Raw genomic sequence first — 6,570 nt, 5'->3', positions numbered from 1 at the left:
AGGGTGGGAGGGTGTTGCGCCTGGGTCCACTTCAACCACCCGTTGCACTAGGGAGCGCAGCCGGCAGCGCCGACCTGTAACCTCGCTCTTCTGCACTCCCTCTCCTGCAGCTCCCCTCTTGCCTTATCAAACATTCTGTTTCTCTCTCTCTCTCTCTCTCTCTCTCTGTGTGTGTGTGTGTGTGTGTGTTTCTCTCTCCATCCCTCAGGGCAACTTCTGTCTTCTCCATTCCTGTTGCCTAGCTCAAGCCCGCAACAGGTCCCAATGCCATTACCCCCACAATCTGCTAATTGGTCTCCTTGCCTTGTCCCGGCAGGGGTACAGGAGTGGGCTGCAATCTTCTCCACACTCAGCAACCTATATGATTTAATCATAGAATACTCCTTTTCAATTCATTTTCAATTCAAAACAAGATGTTTTAATGGTACTTGGACTCTTATTCTATTGGTAGGATTCTTCTGGTATTTTGGATTGGACATTCTAAACCAAATGCCTTACAATGTTCATGCCCATTTACCTACCCCCTAGCACTCCATAGCTGTTTTAAAGAAATAATAAAGATGAGGCCAACTATTTGTGACTTATGTTAATAGGCGCTTATTTAGCATTGTAAAATTTTAGATAATAGATAAAAAGAGCTCTCATGGGCTAGTGGGTAGAGAGTTGCACTGCTAATTCAAAGATGACAATTCTCTGACAGTTGGAATCCACTAATGAAAGAGGAACAGTCTATTCCTGGATGATATGCAATCTTGACAATCCGCTTCAGGGTCAGCTGTGAGTCTATGACCTCACAGCAATGAATGAGTTATAGAGAAAACAAACTGATTACAGTCAGTGCCAATTCCTAGATACCCTGTGTTGTATGTGCTGTCAAGTGGGAAGCATCTTTCCCTGGTGGATTTGAACCACCAAAGAGCTGCTCCCACAGAGCAGCTGGTGGATTTGAACCACATGCGTTTTGGTTGACAATGTAGCTCCTTACCACTAGGCCAACAGAGAGACCTTATAGGACAAAGCAAACTGCCACAGAGGGTATCCAAAGCTGTAAATCTTTACAGGATTGAACTGCCACGACTTTTTTATCACTGAGCAGCAGCACTTTTTGGTGAACAGCACGATGCTGTTTCAGTCACAGTGCCACCAAAGCTCCTTTAAAAATTAGCAATAATAAATTTCCTCATCTAAAGTCTTGAAGTAAAAAAAGTAAAAAAAAAAAAAAAAAAAAAAATAAAGTCTTGAAGTGAGGATAACAGGAGTGTAGTAGGGAAGGGGGGATTCTCCAGTGAACTGCTCTTCTTCTAAGTTGTCCTATTCTGAAGCAGTCTAACCTGAGATTCAGGAAAAACAAGTCTACAGACACACTCTTGAGTCACCACTCATGTACAATACACATGCCAAGTTGTGCAGAGATACTGCTGCAAGTTGCTTAGTGTAGCTGGGAGAGTAAACACCTTCTTTTAAGCTGCCATCCCTCATCCTCACCAAATGCACACCTTCTTCCAGTTTAACTGGTCTTTTAAATTATACCCCACCCATCTTGAAGGTTTCTGGCTGTGGAGGGGGCATAGATGGGTCACCAACCCTAGTGTGGAAGAAGGAAAGTGGGTCCCTCAGGAGTACACTTCTGAGGGTCAAAAGGAAGAGGATTGTCCTTCTCTATGCCTTACAAAGCACTGTTAACATGGCTGCAAGACCAAGGGTCCCATTGGAGACCTGAGGTTACTTGAGTCCTTGACACCAAGCTCAGCCTGATACCATAAGTCTATATATAGGTCTATAGTCCATGTTTGACCCATAATTTCAAGGCCACTATCGTTGGCTCACTTGGTAGCATCTGCCTTTGGGTACCATTTTCAGCTGCTTCATGTGTACTCACTTGTTGGACAAGGATGGTTGAGAATTGATATCTTTAAATTGTGGTGTTGTTGAAGAACATTAACTGTGTCATGGGTGGCCAAAAGACAGACAAATCTTTCTTTGAAGAAGAGTAGCCAGATTGCTCATTAGAGGCAAGATTGGAGAAACTTCATCTCACAATGGGCATGTCCCTAAAGAGGAGGAGAATGGATAATCTCCTCTCATCGGATTTACTGTCTCTGAGAACCTGTGGGAAGGTCAGCTGTGGTTTGGTCCTGACAACAACAAACACAACAAGAAGTTCCTAGAGAAGGACATCGTACTAGGGGAAAAGAGGGGGTCAGTGAAAGAGAGGAAGAGCTTCAAAGAGGTTGTTGTTGTTGTTGTTGTTATGTGCCATCGAGTCGCTTGCAACTCATAGCGACCCTATGTACAACAGCTCTAAATCCTACTCTATCCTGTGCCAATCGCACTGCCTCTGACACACCCATTCTGATTACCCCAGTCGTTGAATCAATCCACCTCATAGAGGGTCTTCCCCTTCTGCGCTGTCCTTCCACCCTCCCAAGCATGATGGCCCTCTCCAAGGACCTGTCCCTCCTTACAACATGTCCAGAGTTTGTCATACGAAGCCCCAGAATCCTTGCCTCCAAGGAGCAGCCCAGTTTAACCCTCTCCAGGATGAATCTGTTTGTTTTCTTGGCAGTCCATGGTACATTCAATACTCTTCTCTAGCACCACAGCTCAAAGGCGTCAATTCTCCTTCTATCCTCCCTAGTCATTATCCAACTCTTTGATGCATAACAAGTGACTGCAAAGACCATGGCCTGTATCAGATGCACCTTAGTCTCCAGAGTGACACCATTGCTCTTTGGTACTTTGGAGAGGTCCCTAACAGCAGACTTGCCCATCGCAATACGTCTTTTAATTTCCTGGCTGCTGGTGCCAAGAGAGTTGATTGTGGAGCCAAGTAGACTAAAGCTGTGAACAAACTCAATCTCTTCACCATCCATCCTGATGCTGCCTCTTGGTCCAGTGGTAGACTGTGCTAATGGATTTAAGTACAACAGAAGTTGTGAGACTGTCACAAGATTGAGCAGGATTTCCTTCTGTTGTTCCAGGATCACTCTGAATTGGAGCAGGCTCAACCCTAACAACAAAACTCTGTTGTTCACTCATTTGTAAAACAGAGCTCATAATGATTCTATGTCATAGATATGTGTGGGGAATCAAGATATTGCATGTAAAGCAATTAGCATTACCACTAATACAGTGGAAACAATATAGAAAGAATATTATTATTCTAAATGAAGAAACCAAGAAAACAAAGAGCTGAACAGAAAATTTCAAAAGGCAGCTTGGGTCAACAAAGCAAGATACTATAATGAAATGTAAAGAGAGCTGGAGTCAGAAAATCAAAAGGGTCAAACTCGCTCAGCGTTTCTTAAGCTGAAGGAGTTGAAAAACAAATTCAAGCCATAGGCAACAATATTTAAGGATACTTTGGGTAAAATGTTAAGTGATTCAGGAAGTATCAAAAGAAGATGGAAGGAGTACACAGAGTCACTATATCAGAAGGAATTGACTGACACAGAGGAATTTCATGAAATAACATATGAGCAAGAGCCTATGGTGATGAAGGAGGAAGTTCAAGTTGCTCTAAAGGAATTGGCAAAAAACAAGGCTCCAGGAGTTGACAGCACACCAATTGATTTATTTCAACAAACTGACGCTGCCCTGGATGTGCTAAGTTGTGCCAAGAAACCTGGAGGACAGCGAACTGGCCAAGTGACTGGAAAAGATCACCATCTGTCCCCATTCCAAAGAAAGGTAACCCAACAGAGTGTGGAAATTATCAAACAATATCTTTAATATCACTGAAAATTATAAAAAAAAATTTGGAACAATATGTCAACAGAGAACTGCCAGATGTGCAGGCTGGATTTAGAAGAGGTCATGGTACTAGGAATATTATAGCTAATGTTAGTTGGCAGAAAGCAGAGAATACCAGAGGACTGTCTATCTGTGCTTCATTGACTATGCAAAGGCTTTTGACTATGTGGATCACAACAAGCTATTGCTGACTCTGAGAAGAATGGAAATACCAGAACATTTGATTGTGCTAAGGTGAAACATATACTTGGACCAAGAGGCAGTCATCAGAACAGAGCAAGGAGACACTACATGGTTCAAAATCAAGAAGGGGGTCTGTCAGAGATGTATTTTGTCTCCACACCTTTTCAAGCTGTATGCAGAACAGATCATTCGAGATGCTGGGTTGTACGAGGAGGAATGTGGCATCAGGATTGGTGGAAGAGTCATCAACAACCTGCATTATGCAGATGACACAACCCTGCTTGCTGAAACTGAGGAGGACCTGAAACGCTTGCTGCAGAAAGTCAAGGACTGTAGACTTCAATATGGATTGAAGCTCAACATCAAGAAAACAAAGATTCTCACCACTGGGACAATTGGCAGCATCAATATGGATGGTGAAGAGATTGAGATAGTTAACAATTTTCGTTTACTTGGTTCCACAGTCAACAGTCTTGGTAACAGCAGCCAGGAAATCAGGAGACGAATTGCATTGGGAAAGTCAGCTGTGAGGGACCTCTCAAGAGTACTGAAGAGCAATAACATCAGACTGGAGACTAAGGTGCACCTGATTCAGGCTATAGTCTTCACAATTACATGCTATGCATCAGAGAATTGGACAGCGAATAGGAATGATAGAAAGAGAATTGATGCCTTTGAGCTGTGGTGCTGGAGAAGAGTGTTGAATATACCATGGACTGCTAGGAGAACAAACAGGTTTGTCTTGGAGAGAGTGAAGCTGGAATGCTCCTTGGAGGCAAGGATTCTGATGCTTCGTCTGACATACTTTGGGCATGTAGCAAGGAGGGACTGGTCCTTAGAGAGGGACATCATGTTTGGGAGAGTGGAGGGAATGGGGCAGGAGAGGAAGACCCTTGATGAGATGGATCGATTCTGTGATTGGAGTGGTGGGAATGAGTGTATTTGAGACGGCGAGGTTGGCACAAGATAGAACGGCGTTTAGGGCTCTTGTACATAGGGTCTCTATGAGTCTCAAGCGACTCAATGGCACATAACAACAACAACAAGAACAACATTGTTACTATTATTATTACTACTACACATCGATCTTTAGTGCAATCGTTTGAAGTAAAGAATACTTACAAGCCAAAAAGGAAAGAGCAAAGAGAGGAAAGCAGAGCACGAAAGCTGGCTTTAACCTTGAAAGCATTTTGACCAGGTAATCTTGAACTTTGCTCCTCAAAGGTCAGCAGAATACAGAGGACCAGAGACAGAACTCAGGACTACCCAATGTGCAGTCTATTAAGGTATCTTCTACTTGCATGCAAGGAAGATGTACTAGTATGACTATTATTCACATTTACATATCAACCACTAGAGCCAGCAATGAAGAAATTGATAATTTCTACCAACTTCTACAAATTGAAATTGATCCTATAATCAAGATGCATTCATAACTGGTGATTAGATTATAAATATTGGATACAAAGAAGGATTAGTAGTAAAAAAAATATATTGGTCTTGGTGTTAGAGATGAGGCCAGGGATCACATAGGATTTTTTTTTAAATTTTTTTTATTTTATTATTTTGTGTGTGTGTGTGTGTGTGTGTGTGTGTGTGTGTGTGTGTGAGTGTACCGTCAAATCAGATCTGACTGGTACAGGAGGAGATTTTCCCTCCTTCCCCGGCAGAGCATCTGGTGTGATCACATAGGATTTTGAACTGCCAATGACTTATTAATTGTATATCTTGTTTTTAAGGGGGGGAAAACCCCAAACATAAATGGTGGCTATTGAACAGACATATATTGACTATACAAAGGTATATCACTGTGTGAATCATAATAAATTATGGATAACATTTCAAAGAGTGAGAATTCCAGAACATTTAATTGTGTTCATGCAGAACCTATAACTGAATCAAGAAGCAATAATTTCAACATAACAAGGGGAGACTGTATGATTTAAAATCATGAAAGGTAGGCCTCAGGGTTATATCCTCAACAGCTCTGTGGGAGAAAGGCAATCTCTAGTGCTATTTCCAGCCTATTGAAGGCTACTGGAGGGTCATTTATGAGTTGGTTCTAACTCAATGATAATGAGTGTGAGTTTTGGGCTTTTATATCTATTCAATCTGTTTGCTGAGCAAATAATTGGAAAAATTGGACTGTATGAAGAAGAATGTGGCATCAAGATTGGAAAAGACTCATTAACAACCTGTGCTATTTAGGTGCTACAAACTTGCTTCCTGAAAGTGAAGAGAATTTGAAATGTGTGCAGCTTTTTAGTATGGATTATGCCTCAATATAAAGAAAACAAAAATTCTCACAAACAAGCCAATCAGGAACATCACAATAAATAGAGACTGAGGTTGTCAAGTATTTAATTTTACTTACATTCACAATTGACCCCCTTGAAAGCAGTAGTCAAGAAATCTAAGGAGGGATTACATTGGGCATATATGCTTCCAAGGATCCTTTTAAACTGCTAAAGGTCAAGGATGTCAGTTTAAAGATTAAAGTGTAAGTCAGTTTAAAGACTAAGGTGAAGGGAGCTCTGGTGGCCTAGTGGTAAGAAGCTGTGCTGCAGTCCCAAAGGCACACAGTTTGAATCCACCAGATGCTCCACTGGAGAAGGGGCAATCTCCTCCCATGCC

This window comes from Elephantulus edwardii, unplaced genomic scaffold, assembly GCF_000299155.1.
Source record: "Elephantulus edwardii isolate Elephantulus edwardi_28Jun2011 unplaced genomic scaffold, EleEdw1.0 scaffold00030, whole genome shotgun sequence".
NCBI classification, from domain to species: domain Eukaryota; kingdom Metazoa; phylum Chordata; class Mammalia; order Macroscelidea; family Macroscelididae; genus Elephantulus; species Elephantulus edwardii.
Note: the sequence above shows the minus strand (reverse complement) of the source record.